The sequence below is a fragment of the Notolepis coatsorum genome, assembly GCF_963971535.1.
Source record: "Notolepis coatsorum genome assembly, chromosome: 1".
Taxonomy (NCBI): domain Eukaryota; kingdom Metazoa; phylum Chordata; class Actinopteri; order Aulopiformes; family Paralepididae; genus Notolepis; species Notolepis coatsorum.
In genome coordinates this window covers 128,825,936-128,846,720 of record NC_140165.1, presented here as the reverse complement: position 1 = coordinate 128,846,720, position 20,785 = coordinate 128,825,936, and positions in this window count along the sequence as shown.

The window sequence follows — 20,785 nt, the reverse complement described above, 5'->3', positions numbered from 1 at the left end:
ATCTTTTTCTCAGCCTGTGATGACAATGAACAGCATGTTCACATATTAACAGGAGTACCTGTTCAACCTGGTCGTATCAAGGGTAAGGTAGGAGGGGTGACCCCCCCGGTTTCCCTGGGCCTCCCCCCCTCCTCTCAGACATGTTTGTTTACAATATATTGTGTCACTGTTTGTGGGGATACGATGTAACCCTCAGCTTAAGTTGCTGGGGTTGTGCTTCCGCTTGAGAAACTATTATTTTCCTAAAGAAAAGGTTGTTTGGTCACTTATCATGTGTGCTTAGCAAGGCCTGTGGCCAATACGTAATCAAGGACTTATGTCTCTCTCGTTATGAAAAACGACGTTCCTCTGTAGTAGGAGTGTACTTTTGCCATTTTTTGTTGTGATGAAGGGTTGTGTGTGTCGTTGTGATCTACAACTGGGTTAGGTTTGGCCCTCAGAAGCACATGTGTAAGTCTGGACCGGGGCTCTTAACACTTTCACTGCCACACACGAGATATCTCGGGTTTCCGATAGTTATGTTGAAAGCCACTCACGAGATTTCTCGTATTTTTTTTTTTATTTTTTTTTAGCTATCTGAAATCATATTGCTTCACGCGAGCCTACCCGAGTATACCCGAGCGCCGCCGGCGATCATATGTGAAAAAAGCGCCCCCTATCGTCTCCCAGATGACATAAGGGATTTTGGAATGGACTCAATGAAAATGGATGGGGAAAAAAATCCGGTACTCCACATTTTCCAGTCCACTGATCCAGCCGGGGTTACCACAGTTCATTCTGGAGCCTCTCAGCCCCGCGGAATCATGTGTACTACTGTATCACGTTGGATCCATACACTTATCGATTTTTTCGAATGGTGATCAGGAATTGGAATATACCAGTTGGATACCATCTGATGTCAGGTAAGGAATCTATGTTATCAGTGTTAGGATAATCAGACAAATTTTGATGAAGATATAGGCTGTTTTGTGAAATGGGCTCTTTCGGTTTCACTGTAAAAGTCCAAGAGGAAATGAACACGGCGATTATCCGTGCGCGGCCCGAATGTGCTTGCGTGCACGTATAATATTGATCATCTAGCGTTTATTTGAAAACGATTCATAAATAGGCCGACGAATATCAACGTTCTGGAATATTCCAGTAAAAGACGATTATCATAGAATGGTCCAGAATGAACAGTTTTTTATCTCAAAACGGGTGCTTTTCTAAATGCTCTGAAACGGAAATGAAGCGATAAAAAACCAATCTGCCTTGACAGCACTGACTGGAAAAGTAGTCTTTGATAAGCGATGGGCAGATTAGACACATAGCCATAATTTAAAACATAGATTAGGCGATATTAACGTTAACATTGAAGTGGACCGTGGCATCAAGGGGGTAAAAAGGAAAACCCGGCGTGGCACTCAAAGTGTTAAAGGGGCCCTCTCTGTTCTGTGTTTTTTCCTTAGTAAAACTCAGATAGCAGGTTAGCACATGAGCTATGTGAAGCTGTTAGATGCTTCATGTAGCATGCTATGACTGTGTCATGCTCTACTTTGTCATTACATCGTATCAGGGGTGAGGGGTCGTAAAGGGGTGAACTGTTAATCCTTTCCTCCCCTTTTCTGATTGGTCAGGGGTTAAAACCCCCTGTCCTTCAGGGTTCCTGTCACGTTGCTGTTCGGCACGTTACAGGGTAGGGGGGGGGGGGCTTGGGGGAGTTTCCTGGTCCCACGCCCTGTAAAATTTGGCGTGTGCACCGCGGAAATTCCCCCGCCATAGAGTATGTCACTGAGCGCATTTCTATTGGTAAGACTTCCGTGAGTTGTTCAGGTTCCATGTTATGGATCTGTTTCGGAGAGCCCTAACCTTACATAGCTCAATGTTGCAATATTTCTTTTCAATCTATACAGCTCGCATGGGAAGTCTCTCTGGGGATTCCCGTCTCCTCCCTGTGGTGAGGGTGGCGGGATGTAAAAATGAAAAAAGAATTTACCCTCAGCCGCATCACGTGGGATTCATGTCAGTCTGTGTTTCTTTCTTTTTTAATAAAAAGAAGAAAGAACATGAAGCACGAGGTTCCTTGTCATTCTCCCAGGCGACTTGGAGGAACAATGTCTGGTGTCTTGTTAGACTATCCATTGATGTGTTTGGGTCTCGACGCGTACATAGTGCTTGCTCGGGGTGTTTCTGATAAGAATCACGCATGAGGCTGGTACGCCTTGGTTGCTCGTTATTAAAACAGCGTTTTTATAGGGCAACTGGGATGGAGGTTTTCTCTTCCGAGCGCCTGTTACTAGGTCTCGACGAATTCTCGTTCATATCTGGGGGATGTTAACGGAATAGATCAAAACATAGGTAGAGGGGTCTCACGCCCTTGGGGTGGGCCACTGAGCGCGGTACGAATGGGACCGTCTGGGTGGCGCCCTCTTTTCATGTTTTAGATCGACACGCGTACCTACCCCCTCTCTTGGAGTGGGGATGTCGGCGTGATTAGGGCACGGGACTGGTCTGGTCACGCTGGTCCAGGTCAGTTAAACCCGTTGTCCGCCGGGGATGCAGATCTGCTGTTCTGGTACCCTGAGGGACTTGTGCTTTTTTCGGGGGGAAAAATGCCGGGTCGGCCCGGGTGTCACAGGGTTGGGCGTTATGGAGACCCTTTGTTGGGTACATGTTGTACCCTGTGCTCCTTTTTCCTTTCGCCCCTCTCTTACGCATGGCGAAGAGGGGGCTGTTGGGGTGGTCTTATGTACCTCCTCTGGCATCCCTGTGTGCTTCCCGGGCCGCCGGGCCAGGTCCGAAGTTGTGTTTCGTCGACCCGTAGGCCTGGAATAACCCCTTTTTGAAAACTGAAACACTTGTACTGCGGTATAGCCAGTGTATACCCGCAGGTGTGTTTTGTAGTTTTTTCTTGAGGGGTTATAGGAACAACCACCGCATGTGGTACCAAGAGGGTGGTTGATTCCCTGGTGTGTTGGAGCAGAGTCAACTCCCGGGTTACCCGGTTGAGTGTGCCCCTGCACGTTCATGACGTCTGCCAATCGTGTCAGCCTTCTCTGCCTCGGCCCTTCTGGGTCTGGGTTTTTTGGTGGAGGCTTTTGTCATGGTGCGCAACAATGCCAGCATACGCCCCTTCCGCCGGGGGTGCTGTTTTCAGTTAACCCCTTTTTGGCGCCTGTCTTGTCCACAGTGCTCCAGGCTCGGGTCAAATGCCTGCTGCCTGGATTGAAAGACCGACCCCTTCTGGTGGTCGTCTCCCCGGTGCGCTGCCTGCTCCCGCTGTAGTGTAGCCTCTTGAGGGCTTCGAGTTACAGCCATGCTGACTGCCTGAGTGTGCCAGGGTCAGTGTGCCAGGCGGCGTGCTAGTGGGGGGAAGGGCCCGCTCTTGGAGGGGCCCTGTCCGAATACGCTGGCGATGCGGGGGGCGGTGTCACTAGTGACCGCCTGGTGAGGTCTGCTGTGGCGTCGTTGACATCTCCGGGCCCCCTTTTTCCGGGGGATCCAGTCCCTTCAGTGGGTCTGGGTCTTCCTTCGCGCTCCGCTGCTACGGCCTTGCCACAGGGTTGAGTTTGCTCTTTGCTCTTCCCTGGTGGCATGCGGGTTGTGCGTGTGCGTAGTCGTGGGGTCAAGCCACGGTCTGCTCACCCTGTGCGCTGAGTTGCTCGAGTTTATCTTCGCACGGTCGGATCCGTCTCCCTCCCGTCCTCCAATAGGGAGGGTATCCTCCATTAGGGAGGGTCGGGGGGCTCGGTCCTCTCCGGTCTGATGGTTGTGGGGGGCCTCAGCGGGGTACATTTGTCGAGCTTTTAGCTCCCGCTCAGCTCCTGTTATGCAATATGACGCTGAGCGGAAGCTAGCATGATATAGAACGTAAGGTTATGAATATAACCAAGTTCTATGAATGCTAGTGACGCTCAGCATCTAGACACCACTGCGGCCCTTGATTTTTCATTGTGGTGAAATTTTTTGGGAAGGAGAAGAGTGTGTGGCCCCACCCCTGCTTATATAGGTAGCAGATGGGGGTGTGGCCAGACGAATGTTGGTATGTAAAGGTACATTTTGAAATGTATTCAGTGCATATACACTGAAGTGAGATATATGCAATATGACGCTGAGCGTCACTAGCATTCATAGAACTTGGTTATATTCATACGATAAGACTCTTGGGACAATTGTATAAATTGTTTTAATATTGTTTTTTTTTCTATTTTCTTTAACCCCACTTTCGCGGCCAACCACGTATATCTACGTTATTGGGCGCCAACGGTTAACTCATTCCCCGCCAACAACGAGTTTACTCATTATTGGGAGCCAACTCGTTATTTGATCGTTTTTCCTTTTTTCGATATTTGTATTCATTATTCATCCAGGGATCTTGGTGTTACCATAGGGAATGAGTCTGAGATCGCCAAAGTGCAATACCGGCCGCATCCAACTAGACTGCGAAATCGAGCACCCTTTAAAACCTTGTATCTTGGCCTGTGCAACGGTCAAATGTCACCGGGCTCACTTTTCTTTGTTGGGCCAGTCTAGCGGTTCTCCCGGTTGCATTGAAGCGCGTCACATATCCCAGATCCATATGTTGTGGTGGGTTATGTCGTGGATCAAATGGACATCGGATGTACCAGATGGCGATCAAACAATTGGAATATTATTTTTGGAATACTCCCGATCACATGTAAGGACTATCTGACATCAATTTTAGCTTGATCGTGCAATGCTTTTATACCGATCGGGCTGATAAGCGGTTTTAGTGTTCAATACGAATGCCGTTACTGGTAATCAAATAATCAGAAACGACGGCCCCCCCTTCATGCATTCATGATGAAACATAATACCTATGATATGGATTTGATTTGGGAATAATAGCGTGTACAGACAAGAAACGGCAACGTTTATAGTAGAATTGACATATAAGGCTATTACTCAGCCCTTCGGGAATTACCCCAGACCACGCTATAACCATACTTATATTCACCACGGTATAACGCGTGAACGTATTCATGAAAAATGTATTCTTTTTTGCATCTTGAACGGAAGATAGTTACTGTCAAATGACTATAGTATTGTATCCATAGCTATAATATAAAATATAGATTTAGCTCTACAAACAAGGTGACACACAGTGAAACTATGTAATGGAAACCTGGCCCAGCTAGAGCTAGATGGGGAAATCGAATGGCCGCGAATGTTAAACCCGACGGGCCTGATACTGGACCGAGATTAATATCACGTCATACATTGATCAATACAGTCCGTATTAATTCATTTTTCGTTTATTTTTCAAATGTAGCCAAGACTAAAGACCCTAACCCTATCAAAACAGTAGTCAAAGTGTATATTTTGAGCACTACGTTTGTTTACCAATGGTTTTAAGTGTTATTATCAATCCATTTGGCCAGCAGCACACCTGATCTCAGAGGGTAATTGACAAATCTGTAAAACTATGCCAGAGCTGTGCTTAGCATTCTTTCCAGGAAATAACAAACCGCTAATCCGCTACTCTTGGTTGACTAATGGCCAAAGTGGCATTACTAGTAAGAGTTGTTGTGTTGAGAGGGAAGTTATAAGAAGAACATTTTCTGATAAGCCTTTGAAAAGGATCAAACAACAACTCCAGACAGAAGTGGAGGGTAGCGAAAACGTAAAACAGCAGTCCCATTGTGACTTCTATTTGTTAACCCTTTGATCGCCAAGGACGACTTAACACGTCATTCTCCGCCATGCATAATCTGCCAATGACGTCTTACAGCGTATTTGAGATCAATATTTCAAAAATCTGTCATGGCAATCATATTTCACCCACGGAGACTTGAGACTTGCTGTTGATCTCCTCTCAACTCTCCAACGGTTCAAGACCGCCATCTGGTGGCCGATCGGCGAATCGCCAAAACCGGAAGTGACGCGCCGGAAGTGTTGCTCACCCATATTTAGTCCGGCCACTCGCTATCGCTAGCGGGACTCCAGCTCGACACACTGGATAGCGATCCGTTGCCAATAACTCGATAAACAACATGATTTGGACGTATATAGCATTATTGTTACAAAGGATCAGATTAAACCGAATATATATATTTATTTATTGATATATATTGCATAGTATTTGTATATCGTTTGATATCCCTTGTATATTCCTTGTACATATACACGGAATATCCCTTTAGCCCAGACCATAATATTTCATTCTCCTATTGGACAGCGGTCCACCGGCGCCAGGGACCGGCCTCCGGAGTCAGGTTCAAAGTCACCGTCAAGACGTGTCTGGACATGCCCGGCCTTGCCCAGGGATACGCGACAGAAATGAGATTGGCACTAGTTTGTTCACTGTGCGTATAAATACGGCGCAGGTGAATATAGAAGCCCCTTAGCCCCTTAGCCCCTTAGTATGTTACCCAATAAGTTGAAGCCTCACCCACGATACAACGTGCGGTGAAGTATGGCCTGTTTGGCCTCAGAATAGAGCATTGAGACCGCGTGCGAATTAGCAACTGAATTGTCAGAGTTTGGCGCTATACCGTCGAGTGCGACATATTTCTATTAAGTCAATAATAGTCTATTTGTGTATAGTGTATCGTGCGGCTAAAGTTCTACAGTGACCAGCATCTCCAACGCTTCCTCGTATTAGCTAGAGTTCTTATCCAGGCTGGGCTGACCACATGGCGCTTTCACCCGAGGAGACCTAGACGAGAACCGTATGGACATGTACACTGGATTAATCTACCCGACGACTACATAGCCCTTTGCGGCTGGAATATATTTGCTTTGGTCCTGTGATTTATGGAGCGGATAATCGCCGACGCCTGCACGTGTTGGATTTACCCCGCGAGGAGTCAAGTCGAGTCGGCGCCTCAGAGAGCCTGAGGCCGACTAGCTTTCTTCACTGTGGAGCTACAGTCTACGGAGAACAGCTGTATTCGTCTGTGGATCAAGAGGCTATTGCACCGGCTCCTGTACCAGGAGTCTCCTTAGTCATCGTTGACCAGACGTTCTACTACCGACAGATCTTCTACCCCTGCTGGCTTACAACCAGGGGGAACCCCTTCCAGTATCTCCCGCTATATTACTAGTGTAACTGAGGGGTACAATTCCCTGACTGTATTGATAAGTATGGTATCATTAAACCACTACCGCTTTATGTACTTTAACTACTGGCCACACAGTACATGATATAGATATGATGAACACTTTCCCACCATGAAACCAAGTCCACACAAATGTATAAGTCGAATATTTAATATATAGCAAAGGGTATATACAACGTTCACTTAATGACATTTATGATTTGAATGCACTTGTAAGGCAAATGAGTATTCGTAGGCAAATCAACATTGAATGTCCAATCTCTGGTTACGCAGGAAGCAAGTATACAACCTGGTTCTTTAGGGAACTATAGCGATGGTACTTAATGATTATAGCTGGATATACTAAAGGGGGGTCCTGCTGGTTGTAAGTCAGTAGGGGGGGGGGGGTTAGGAGAGCCGCCGGCGATATCCCATCTGGCCAACGATTTCTTGGGAGAATTCAGAGTGCTGAACACGGTGCCCACAGAACCTTGGTCCACAGATGAATACAGTTGGGCCCTCTTGTAGACGGTAGCTGCCGGTCCACAACGAAGAGACGTGAGGCGACCTCACTCGGGGTAGAGCGCCGTCTCACCTGGACTCCTCTCGGGGGGTAGTTCCAACACTCACCAGTGTTGGCTGTTATCCATGGCATAAATCAAAGCACCCAAAGCAAGTAGATAATCCAAGCCGTGTAGGGCTCGCCGTCGTCCGGGTAAGGTAATCCAATGTGCAGGTCCACTCGTCCTAGCCCAGAACTCCTCGGATGAAAGCACCACACGTGGTCTGCCCAGCCTGGTTAAGACTCTAGATAACGCGAGGAAACGATGGGGGTACTACTCACTGTATAACTCTAACCGAACGATGCACCATACATAATAGACTATTATTAACTTAATAGAAATACGTCCCACTCGACGGTATAGTGCCAAACTATGACAATTCAACTATTAATCCACACGATGTCTCAATGCCATTCTGAGGCCAAGTTGACCATACTGCACCACACGTGTATCGTGGGTGAGGCTTAACGTCTTGCCACTAGGTTGGAGGGTAAAGAACTAAGGGCTAAAGGACTAAAAGAAAGTTCTACTTTACTTGCGCCATATATATATGCGCTGTGAACAAATAGTACCATTCGTATTTCGCCAGACGTATTCCTACGCGGAACCGGGCTAGTAACGACATGTTCGTCGGCACGATTGAACTTGAACCAAGGGGCTTGGCTGCTGGCGCCAGGTTCTTGTCCAATGAGAGAATGAAACTATTATGGGCTGTTAGTAGACCAAAGGGATATTCAGTGTATATGTACAAGGAATATACAAGGGATATCAAACGATATACAAATACTATTAAATATATATCCATAAATAAATATATATATTCGGTTTAATCTGATCCTTCACAACAGCCGCCCCCTAATTAGTCCCACCTAACAAGCAGCTGCTTACCTACTTCAAGGTCCCGCTAGTAAGGGTCAGTCAACTCACAAAGTCGTGGTCATGGTCGTCATCGATGTAAGGGTCAGTCTAGTCAGTCTATAGCTCGGTCAAGGGTCGTGTCGATAGTGTCTGGCGAGTCTCGGTCGTTGTATTAGCCTGCTCGGACCTTGCCATCGGCACCGGTGATCACTTTGCTTACGCGGCCAGCCGGCCACATAGCTCTGGGTAGTGACTGGTCGATAATCATGACGACTGTTCCTTCTGTCAAATTGTCTCTCTCTTTTACCCACTTCTGGCGGGTCTGTAGAGACGGTAGGTAGTGGAGTAGAAAGCTGTTCCAAAACTTGTCAGCTAGTACTTGACTGTACCTCCACATTCTTCGGCCGTTCGCTTCTTCAGGCCTGTACATGGTCTGGGGTAGCGCGGGGTCCAGCCGCCCCATCAAGAGTGTGTTGGGGGTGACTGGGTCGACATCTGCTATATCACTGGAGACGTAGCCGAGGGGCTTGGAGTTCAATACTCCCTCGATCTCCGTGAGGACTGTCATTAGGACTTCTTCCGCTACAGTCTGGGCCCCAAGGACGGCGTACAGGGCTGTCTTTATAGAACGTACTTCTCGTTCCCAGGTTCCACCGAAGTGGGGTGCGTTCGGGGGATTAAACTGGAAGTCAATCTTGGATGGAGCGAGGTGGGTCTTAAGTTCTGGGCCCATAGCTTGGAAGCTCTCTCTCAGCTCTCTTTCTCCGCCTTTGAAGTTTGTCCCGTGATCAGACAACAATGTAGACGGTTTTCCTTTCCGTGATGTGAATCTTCAGAAGGCCATAAGGAATGAGTCTGTGCTCATGGTATGAAGGAGTTCGATATGTATCGCTCTGGTGGTCATGCATTTGAATACAATACCCCACCGCTTCTCGGTTCCTCTTCCTTTCTTTATATACAACGGGCCAAAACAGTCCATGCCTGTGGAGTGGAATGGCTTGTCGCCGAGTCGGAGGCGACAGGGAGGTAGGTCAGCCATCCGGGGTATGCTGGGCTGCGCGCGCCACTTTCGGCAGTCTAGACAGGTTCGCTGGAAGCGTCGCACTGCTTCTCTCCCTTGAAGTATCCAATAGCGACGTCTGATCTCCGCGAAGACTCTCTCTGCTCCTGCGTGGTGTACATCCTCGTCGTATTTCTTTATGATCAGCTCTGTGACCTTGTGTCGGCTGTTCAAGACTATCGGGTACTTAACGTCATCCGGTAGATCGGGGGCTCTCCGCAGACGACCACCCACTCTGATGAGATTATGGGCGTCACTCTCGGGTGCCAGGTGGAGCAGTCTGCTGTCTGATGGGACGGGCTTTCCTCCCTGTAGACAGTCTAGCTCGTCGGGGAACGAGTCCCTCTGGACTCGTTGTAGTAGAAGAAGTTCTGCTTCTTCGTAGTCAGCTGCTGAAATGTCGGCAGTGGGCTGAATCTCTGGGTGGTGCCTCAGAAATGTCTTTAGTTGCGCACTCTGTAGGGTGAGGCAGTCATCTATGTTGGGGTCTGTGGAGGCGACTGTGCTCAGTCCACAGAACATAGGTTTCTTGTTCTCAGCCTCCTCTTTACTCGCCTCCCGTGGGGTGGGCGTAGGCCACTCTCCTTCCGGGAGCTTGAGGAACTCTGGTCCGTCACTGTAGATGTTGTGACGGGTGAGGTCATCTAGGGACATTCCCCGGGTGATGACGTCAGCTGGGTTGTGTTTGGTGTCCACATACCGCCAGCTCGCTGCTTCTGTTAACTCTTGAATCTCTGTGACTCTGACTCCCACGAAGACTTTGTATCTGCATGAATCAGACTTGATCCATGTGAGTACTGTCGTGGAATCTGACCACAAGATTGTTCTGTGCACCGGAATGGTGAGTTCACGTTGGATTAACGTGGCTAGATGCGCTCCTGCTAGGGCTGCGCAGAGCTCTAGACGCGGGATAGATTGTTGCTTTCGTGGGGCTATTCTTGAGCGAGCCAGGATGAAAGCAGTGTGTATCTCTCCTCCCTTCTCTTGGGCACGCAAGTAGGCCACCGATCCATAGGCTACTTCGGAGGCGTCACTGAAGACGTGTAGATCCATCTTGCATGTCTCTGGCCTCACTGTGGGTGGGAAGTAGCTGCGGCGTATATTGACGCCTGGGAGTGAGCGGAGCTCCGTCTCCCACTCTCTCCATGTGGAGGCAAGGGGTGCGGGTATTGGGTCGTCCCAGCCCTGGTCCTTGTCCCATAGTGCTCGTACAATCATCTTTGCCCTGGTGGTGTAAGGTAGAATACATCCCAACAGGTCATATTGTCTGGCGAGTGTTCTGTACACACTCCGTCTGGTGGTCGGTATCGCCGTCGACCTTCCCTGCTCCGTGGTCAGGGGTTTGTGTCTATAGTGGAGCGAGTCTGTTTTGAAGCGCCAGACTAGTCCTAGTGTCATTTCTTGGGCTTCTCCTGGGATTGTCGCCATCCAGGTCTCGCTGCTGGCAGCCTTGTCCGCGGGGGAGAGGCTGCGCAATACGTGCAGGTCGCTGCTGGCCCACTGCCTGAGATCAAAGCCGCCTTTGATCAGGGAGGCGCGTAGCTTGAGTAGGAGAGCCTCGGCTTCTTCTTGGGTCGAAACGCTTTGTAAACAGTTGTCCACGTAGAAACTGTTCTTCACACTGTGTCGGACCTCTTCATCTGCTGCTGGGTCCTCTGCGACGTGTTTCTGTAGTGCAAATGTAGCACAGCACGGGCTGCATGTGGTTCCGAAGGGGAGGACTTCCCATTGGTAGATGGCTGGGTGCTCATCTCCGATCCTCTCTCTCCATAGGAACCGCAGTAGGGGCTTATCCTCCTCCACTAGTCTCACCTGCAGGAACATCCCTTTGATATCCCCGCTGATAGCCACCTTGTCCTGGCGGAAGCGTAGTAGCACGCCTAGTAGAGAGGGGCCGAGTGTGGGGCCGGGCAAGAGCTCTTTATTCAGATTCTGGGATCCGATCTGGTAGCTGCAGTTAAACACAATGCGATCCTTGCCGTTGTGGTGGACCTTGTGGTGCGGCACGTACCATGATTCGGTCGTCTGATCGGCCTCTTTAATGTCAATCTTCATTACGTGTCTCGCTGTGATTAGCTTCTCAATCTCAGCGCGGTACACACTCTCTTGAGCGGGGTCTTTGGCTAGGCGCCGCTCTGTGTTCAATAGATACCGCTCCGTAGCTTCTTTCGTGGCGTGAAAGGTGGGCATTCCCTCTCGCCTCAGGAGTGGAGTTGCGTATCTCATCACTCCGCCGACTGTGACTCTCTTTGTCCCTTGCTCGAGGAGGTTTATGGCGTAAATGTCTTCTTTAGAACGAATGTCTTTCTTTTCGTTCTTAAAGGGCATTGTCTCTAGTGTCCATAGCCTCTCGACATGCTGCAGGAGAGTGGTGTCTTCTTCTGTCACTCTGGAGTGGAGGCAGCTAGTGGCTGCTGTTCGGTTGAGAGATTTAGCGAGGGGGCCTTGTAGTGTCCATCCTAGGCGGGTCTCGACTGCTGCAGGACAGCCTCTGGGTCCTGTATGGACCCGGTCTATCGGGACTATGAGGTCTGCATGGTCGGAGCCTATCAGCAGGGTCGGGGTGGCGCCGTCTATGAGAGGGATAGGTAGTTGACGCAGGTGCACATATTTATCCATCAGTTTGGCGATGGGGTAGGTGTACTGTGATAGTCCTATTTCTTGGCTGGTGAAAGCATCTGTAATCCTATACCGTCTCTCTGGCTGCCCGCTTGCTGCGATAGTGAAGGAGACATTCTCGCCTTTTATCGTATTTAAATCTCTTCTTATTGTCCGAATCGTCATTTGGTTCTCGCTCCCCCGCAGTCCCAGCTGGGCCGCAGCGGACGCGAGCAGAAGGGTCTTCTCTGACCCGTCATCAAGGACGGCGTAAGTGTCCATGACTTTATCTTGGTAGCTCAATGTTACACGGACTACCTTTAAGAGCACTTGGGCGCCGCTGCTGCTGGCGGGGTCAATGTACATGACACTTGCCTGGGTGCTGCTCGATGGTGCAGGTGCAGGCTTTCTTCTGTTACTGTCGTGTAGGACATCTAGGTGGGCTCCGTCACACCGACTGCACCTCTTCTTTAGGCGGCACTCGGCTGCCATGTGACTGCGCGCACATCGGTAACAGCGCCTGTTGGACTTTATCCATTGACTCACTTCTTCTGCATTCATCTTTGTGAACAGGTCACATTGTGACAGCCAGTGTTCCTTCTCGCAGTACGGGCACACCATCTTCCACTTCTCTTTTCTCGAGGGGGTACTGTGGTTCTTACTGCTCGGTACTGATTCTGATTGGTGCATGACAGTCACCGATCTTCTTCCATCGTTTATTCTCCTGGGTCCCTCTCTGGAGCTTGGTGTGCTCCGCACGAACGTATCCAGTCGTAAGCTGCTGACTTCTCTCGCCAGGAAGTCGGCTAGATCGAGGAGGGATGGTTCGGGACCGTTAGGATCACGGTGGTCTCTCTGCCGCCTAAAGCGCTCTTGTCTGGCGGGTGGCAGCTTCTCTAAAATCCTCTCGACGTTAGAGTTGGCGTATAGCTCGTGCATACCCTTTTCTCGTTGCGCTCCCAGCATCCCTACCAGGGACTGCACTTTTATAGACAGGTCGTCTAATGAGCGATTGTCTGTTGCTGGGGGTAGGCGGTCAATATGCCTTATCTCTTGGATTACGTAATCCCATATACGTCCATATCTCTGGTCCAGCGCTGCTAGAGCCGCGGTGTATGGGGTCGTAGAGGTGGCATAGGCTAGCGCTATATTGTGCGCTCGGGGTACTTTCAGGTGCTTCAGTAATATTGCATACTTGTGACGTTCATCAACGACATCCACCATCATTGTCTCTAAGCACATTCGGAGCTCCGTGTACTGTGCCCGATTCTCATGGGTGAAGTCTGGGATGGTCGGTGTGGCAATGTATGACGCCGTGGATGGCTGATACATCGGCGAGCGTTGGGGGAGAGGCCTCCTAGGCGAGTCTCCTCTTGCGCCTCTCTGTGGGCTGGTACCGGCAGGGTACCATGGCCCACTGGTCCAGGTGCTATTCCTCTGGGCTGGTCGTGCGTCGTGCTCACCCGTGAATAGAGTCGGGGGTCTGTAGCGCAGCGCCGCGGGGGTATAGCCTGGGCTGTACTGGACCTCCTGGTCCGGTGGAGTACTGTGCTGTCGTCGGGCTTGGTTCTCCTCCTCTCCCTCTTCTTCTTCTATCAGGTCCTCTAGATCCTGTAGTCGTTTATTTAGCTTCTCCGCAGTGTATGCTGCTCCTTCCTTGTAGCTGGGTCTCGCTTGGACCGGTCGGGGAAGGGGGTCTGCGGGGGGTATAGGCTTGGTCTGTTGGTCAAGTTCAGGGTCGCTTGCTCGGTTAGGAGACGCTGCCCTTGACTGTTGTCTCGACGAGTTCCTTGAACCCCTGGCGGAGGGAGAGGGTGTTGCCTTGAGGATCAGCTGCTCCATTAGTTGCGCTTGTAGCTTGTCGCGCTCGGCTTGTAGTCTGTCGCGCTCGGTTTCGCGCTGGATGAGAGCGAGGTCGCGCTCTGCTTCTCTTTGGGCACCGGCAGCGGCACGCTGGGTGTCTGCTCGGTCTCTTGCCATATTCTCTTCCGTCTGAAGGCGTCTCATCTCCAGGCGTATGTGCTCTTCTTCGCTCCGTTGCTGCGTCTGGAGTCGATCGCGTTCACCCTGAAGTCGATCGCGTTCACCCTGGAGTCGATCGCGTTCGGTAGAGGCACGCCTGTGATAGCATCCTCTCCGCTTCGCTGGGGGAAGACGGTTGTAGAGGTGAGCCGCTCCTGGCTGTACTCGTTGGGGAGTCCTGGAGCTCTATCTCCTCGGCGCTCTCCTCATCTTGTTCCGTGCAGAGTTCTCTCTCTGTAGGGTTGTCTTCCTCCCGGGGCTGGTCGGGGACTACTTCTTCGGTATTGGCGGGGGGTAAAGGCATGTCAGCTCCCTCCTGGTCCCCACCGTGAGCTTGGTCAGTTACATTAGAACCCACTAGGGCCTCTGTGGTCGGGGTAACCTGGTCGTTAAGGTCAGACATAATTTTACTTTCTACTTTTACCGCGTTTACCGTTTGTCGAAGGCTAGGTAGTTGACTGACAGCGTAATCCTCTAAGTACTGAGGTGTCTGTCGTCTGCGCCGCGGGCGTTCTACGTTAGGAGGACCGTTTCGTGGAGTGTTCATCATAGGCCATTTTAATATTAATAACACTATATTAATATTACACTAGTTACCCTCCGGCTCGAAGGACCAATTGTAACTGAGGGGTACAATTCCCTGACTGTATTGATAAGTATGGTATCATTAAACCACTACCGCTTTATGTACTTTAACTACTGGCCACACAGTACATGATATAGATATGATGAACACTTTCCCACCATGAAACCAAGTCCACACAAATGTATAAGTCGAATATTTAATATATAGCAAAGGGTATATACAACATTCACTTAATGACATTTATGATTTGAATGCACTTGTAAGGCAAATGAGTATTCGTAGGCAAATCAACATTGAATGTCCAATCTCTGGTTACGCAGGAAGCAAGTATACAACCTGGTTCTTTAGGGAACTATAGCGATGGTACTTAATGATTATAGCTGGATATACTAAAGGGGGGTCCTGCTGGTTGTAAGTCAGTAGGGGGGGGGGGGTTAGGAGAGCCGCCGGCGATATCCCATCTGGCCAACGATTTCTTGGGAGAATTCAGAGTGCTGAACACGGTGCCCACAGAACCTTGGTCCACAGATGAATACAGTTGGGCCCTCTTGTAGACGGTAGCTGCCGGTCCACAACGAAGAGACGTGAGGCGACCTCACTCGGGGTAGAGCGCCGTCTCACCTGGACTCCTCTCGGGGGGTAGTTCCAACACTCACCAGTGTTGGCTGTTATCCATGGCATAAATCAAAGCACCCAAAGCAAGTAGATAATCCAAGCCGTGTAGGGCTCGCCGTCGTCCGGGTAAGGTAATCCAATGTGCAGGTCCACTCGTCCTAGCCCAGAACTCCTCGGATGAAAGCACCACACGTGGTCTGCCCAGCCTGGTTAAGACTCTAGATAACGCGAGGAAACGATGGGGGTACTACTCACTGTATAACTCTAACCGAACGATGCACCATACATAATAGACTATTATTAACTTAATAGAAATACGTCCCACTCGACGGTATAGTGCCAAACTATGACAATTCAACTATTAATCCACACGATGTCTCAATGCCATTCTGAGGCCAAGTTGACCATACTGCACCACACGTGTATCGTGGGTGAGGCTTAACGTCTTGCCACTAGGTTGGAGGGTAAAGAACTAAGGGCTAAAGGACTAAAAGAAAGTTCTACTTTACTTGCGCAATATATATATGCGCTGTGAACAAATAGTACCATTCGTATTTCGCCAGACGTATTCCTACGCGGAACCGGGCTAGTAACGACATGTTCGTCGGCACGATTGAACTTGAACCAAGGGGCTTGGCTGCTGGCGCCAGGTTCTTGTCCAATGAGAGAATGAAACTATTATGGGCTGTTAGTAGACCAAAGGGATATTCAGTGTATATGTACAAGGAATATACAAGGGATATCAAACGATATACAAATACTATTAAATATATATCCATAAATAAATATATATATTCGGTTTAATCTGATCCTTCACAACAACTAGTGTACCATAGATATAATTCCCTAAGATTCAGGTTGTATAATTACCTCCTGCGTAACCAGAGAATGGACATTCATTATTGATTTGCCTACGCATATTCCTTTGCCTTACAAGTGCATTCAAAGAATAATGTAAAGTATATTATGTACCCTTTGCTCCATTAAATACTTGATTATACCTTTGTGTGGAACCGATTTTCATTGTGGGAAGTGTTCATCATATTCATATATCGTGTACTGTATGGCCAGTAATTAAAGTACATAAAGCGGTAGTGGTTTAATGATACCATACTTATCAATACAGTCAGGGAATTGTACCCCTCAGTTACAATTGGTCCTTCGAGCCGGAGGGTAACTAGTGTAATATTAATATAGCGGTATTAATATTGACATGGCCTATGATGAACACTCCACAAAACGGTTCTCCTAAAGTAGATCGCCCGCAGCGTAGACGGCAGACACCTCAGTACTTAGAGGATTACGTTGCCAATATACTACCTAGCCTTCTACAGACGGTAAACGCGGAAAAAGTAGATAGTAAAATTATGTCCGACCCTATCGCCCAGGCTACCCCGCCAATAGAGGCCCTAGTGGGTTCTAACGTAACTGACCAAGCTCACGGTAGGGACCAGGACGGACCTGACACGACTTTACCCCCCGCCAAGACCGAAGAAGTAGTCCCCGGAGAGCTCCAGGATAAAGACAGCTCTCCAGGGATGGAACTCTACCCGCTACAAGAAGAGGAGAGCACCCCGGAGATGGATCTCCAGGACTCGCCACAGGAGAACAGATCTCCAACGAGTACTGCCAGGAGCGGATCACCTCAACCAGCGTCTTCCCCCAGCGAGGCGGACAAGATGCTGGCACAGGCATTCCTCGCCAGCCTAGCAGCCTCAACAGAGCGCGATCGACTCCAAGCACAGACGCTTAGTGAGCGCGAACATTCTTCCATGGAAAGAGAACGCCTTCAAGCGCAGCAACGGAGCGACGAAGATCGTATACGTCTAGAGATTAGACGCCTTCAGGCGGAAGAGAATATGGTAAGAGACCGGGCCGAAGCAGAGCGCGCCGCCGCCGAAGCCCAGCGCGCCGCTGCCGGTGCCCAAAGAGAAGCGGAGCGCGACCTCGCTCTCACCAAGCGCGAAGCCGAGCGCGACCGATTACAAGCGCAGATAATGGAGCAGCTGATCGCCAGGGCGACACCCCCTCCCTCCGCACGGGGTTCCAGGGCCTCGTCAAGACACGGGTCAAGGGCACCCTCCCCTACCCGATCAAGCGACCCTGAGCCCGACCACCAGAGAGAGCCTATACCCCCCTCCGAACTCCTTCCCCGACCGGTCCACGCGAGGACCAGCTACAAGGAAGAAACGGTCTACACCGCGGAGAGGCTAAATAGACGACTACAGGATCTAGAGGACCTGCCAGAGCAAGAAGAAGAGGGAAAGGAGGAGAGTCAAGCCCGACAGCAGCACAGAACTCCACAGGACCAGGAGGTCCAGTACAGCCCAGGCTCTACCCCCGCGGCTCTGCGCTACAGACCCCCGACTCAATTCACGGGTGAGCTTGACGCACGACCAGCCCCGAGGAATAGCACCTGGATACGCGGGCCATGGTACCCAGCAGGTACCAGCCCACCAAGAGGCGTAAGAGGAGACTCGCCTAGGAGGCCTCTCTTCCAACGCTCACCGATGTGCCAGCCATCCATGGCATCATACATTGGCACACCGACGTTTCCGGACTTCACCCACGAGAACAGAGCACAGTACACGGAGCTACGAATGTGCTTAGAGACAATGATGTCCGATGTAGCTGACGAACCGTACAAGTATGCTATCCTACTGAAGCACCTCAAGGTGCCCCGAGCGCACAATATAGCGCTGGCCTATGCCACCTCTACTACCCCATACACAGCGGCTCTAGCAGCACTCGACCAAAGATATGGACGCATATGGGACTACGTAATACAAGAGATAAGGCATATTGACCGCCTACCCCCAGCCACAGACAATCGCTCACTAGATGACCTGTCTATCAAGGTACAATCCCTGGTAGGGATGCTGGGGGCGCAAAGAGAAAAGGGTATGCACGAACTGTACGCGAACTCTAATGTCGAGAGGATTTTAGAGAAGCTTCCGCCCGCCCGACAAGAGCGCTTCAGGCGGCAAAGAGACCACCGTGATCCTAACGGTCCCGAGCCATCCCTCCTAGACCTAGCCGACTTCCTGGCGAGAGAAGTCAACAGCCTACGGTTGGATACGTTCATGCGGAGCACCCCAAGCTCCAGAGAGGGACCTAGGAGAGCAAACGATGGCCGAAGATTGGTGACCGTCATGCACCAATCAGAATCAGTACCGAGCAGCAAGAACCACAGTACCCCCTCGATGAAAGAGAAGTGGAAGATGGTGTGCCCGTACTGCGAGAAAGAACATTGGTTGTCACAATGTGACACGTTCAAGAAGATGACCGCCGACGAGGTGGGTCAATGGATAAAGTCCAACCGACGCTGTTACCGATGTGCGCGCAGTCACATGGCAGCCGACTGCCGCTTAAAGAAGAGGTGTAGTCGGTGTGACGGAGCCCACCTAGATGTCCTACACGACAGTAACAGAAGAAAGCCTGCACCCTCAAGCAGCACAAAGGCAAGTGTTATGTACATTGACCCCGCCAGCAGCGGGGGCGCCCGAGTGCTCTTAAAGGTGGTCCGCGTAACACTGAGTTACCAAGACAAGGTCATGGACACTTACGCCGTCCTTGACGACGGGTCAGAGAAGACCCTTCTCCTCGCGTCCGCTGCGGCTGGGGCTGCGGGGGAGCGAAAACCAGATGACGATTCGGACAATAAGAAGAGATCTAAAGACGATAAAGGGCGAGAATGTCTCCTTCACTATCGCAGCAAGCGGGCAGCCAGAGAGACGGTATAGGATTACTAATGCTTTCACCAGCCAAGAAATAGGCCTGTCGCAGTACACCTACCCCATCGCCAAGCTGATGGATAAATATGTGCACCTGCGTCAACTACCTATCCCGCTCATAGACGGTGCCACCCCGACCCTGCTGATAGGCTCCGACCATGCAGACCTCATAGTCCCGATAGACCGGGTCCACACAGGGCCCAGAGGCTGTCCTGCAGCAGTCGAGACCCGCCTAGGATGGACATTACAAGGCCCCCTCGCTAAGTCTCTTAACCGAACAGCAGCCACTAGCTGCCTCCACTCCAGAGTGACAGAAGAAGACACCACCCTCCTACAGCATGTCGAGAGGCTATGGACACTAGAGACAATGCCCTTTAAGAACGAAAAGAAAGACATTCGTTCCAAGGAAGACATTTACGCTATAGCATTCCTCGAGCAAGGGACAAAGAGAGTCAAAGTCAACGGAGTGATGAGATACGCAACTCCACTCCTGAGGCGAGAGGGTATGCCTACCTTCCACGCCCCAAAAGAAGCGACGGAGCGGTATCTATTGAACACAGAGCGGCGCCTAGCCAGAGACCCCGCTCAGGAGACTGTGTACCGCGCTGAGATTAACAAGCTAATCACAGCGGGACACATAAAGAAAATTGACATTAAAGAGGCCGATCAGACGACCGAATCATGGTACGTGCCGCACCACAAAGTCCACCACAACGGCAAGGATCGTATTGTGTTCAACTGCAGCTACCAGATCGGATCACAAAATCTGAATAAAGAGCTCTTGCCCGGCCCAACACTCGGCCCCTCCCTACTAGGCGTCTTACTACGTTTCCGCCAGGACAAGGTGGCCATCAGCGGCGACATCAAAGGGATGTTCCTGCAGGTGAGACTAGTGGAGGAGGACAAGCCCCTGCTGCGGTTCCTATGGAGAGAGAGGATCGGGGATGAGCAACCAGCCATCTATCAATGGGAAGTCCTCCCTTTCGGAACCACATGCAGCCCATGCTGTGCTACGTTTGCACTGCAAAAACACGTCGCAGAGGACCCAGCAGCTGATGAAGAGGTCCGACAAAGTGTAGGAAATAGTTTCTACGTGGACAACTGTCTGCAAAGCGTCTCGACGCCAGAAGAAGCCGAGGCCCTTCTACTCAAGCTCCGCGCCTCCCTGATCAAAGGCGGCTTTGATCTCAGGCAGTGGGCCAGCAGCGACCCGCAAGTATTGCACAGCCTCTCCCCCGAGGACAAGGCAGCAAGCAGCGAGACCTGGATGGCGACCATCCCAGGAGAAGCCCAAGAAATGACATTAGGACTAGTCTGGCGCTTCAAAACAGACTCGCTCCATTATAAACACACACCCCTGACCAAGGAGCAGGGAAGGTCGACTGCACTACCGACCACCAGACGGAGTGTATACAGAACACTCGCCAGACAATATGACCCGTTGGGATGTATTCTACCTTACACCACCAGGGCAAAGATGATTGTAAGAGCGTTATGGGACAAGGACCAGGGCTGGGACGACCCCATACCCGAACACCTTGCATCCACATGGAGAGAGTGGGAGACGGAACTCAGCTCACTCCCAGGTGTCAACATACGCCGCAGCTACTTCCCACCCACAGTGAGGCCGGAGACGTGCCAGATGGACCTGCACGTCTTCAGCGACGCCTCCGAAGTAGCCTACGGTTCGGTGGCCTACTTGCGTGCCC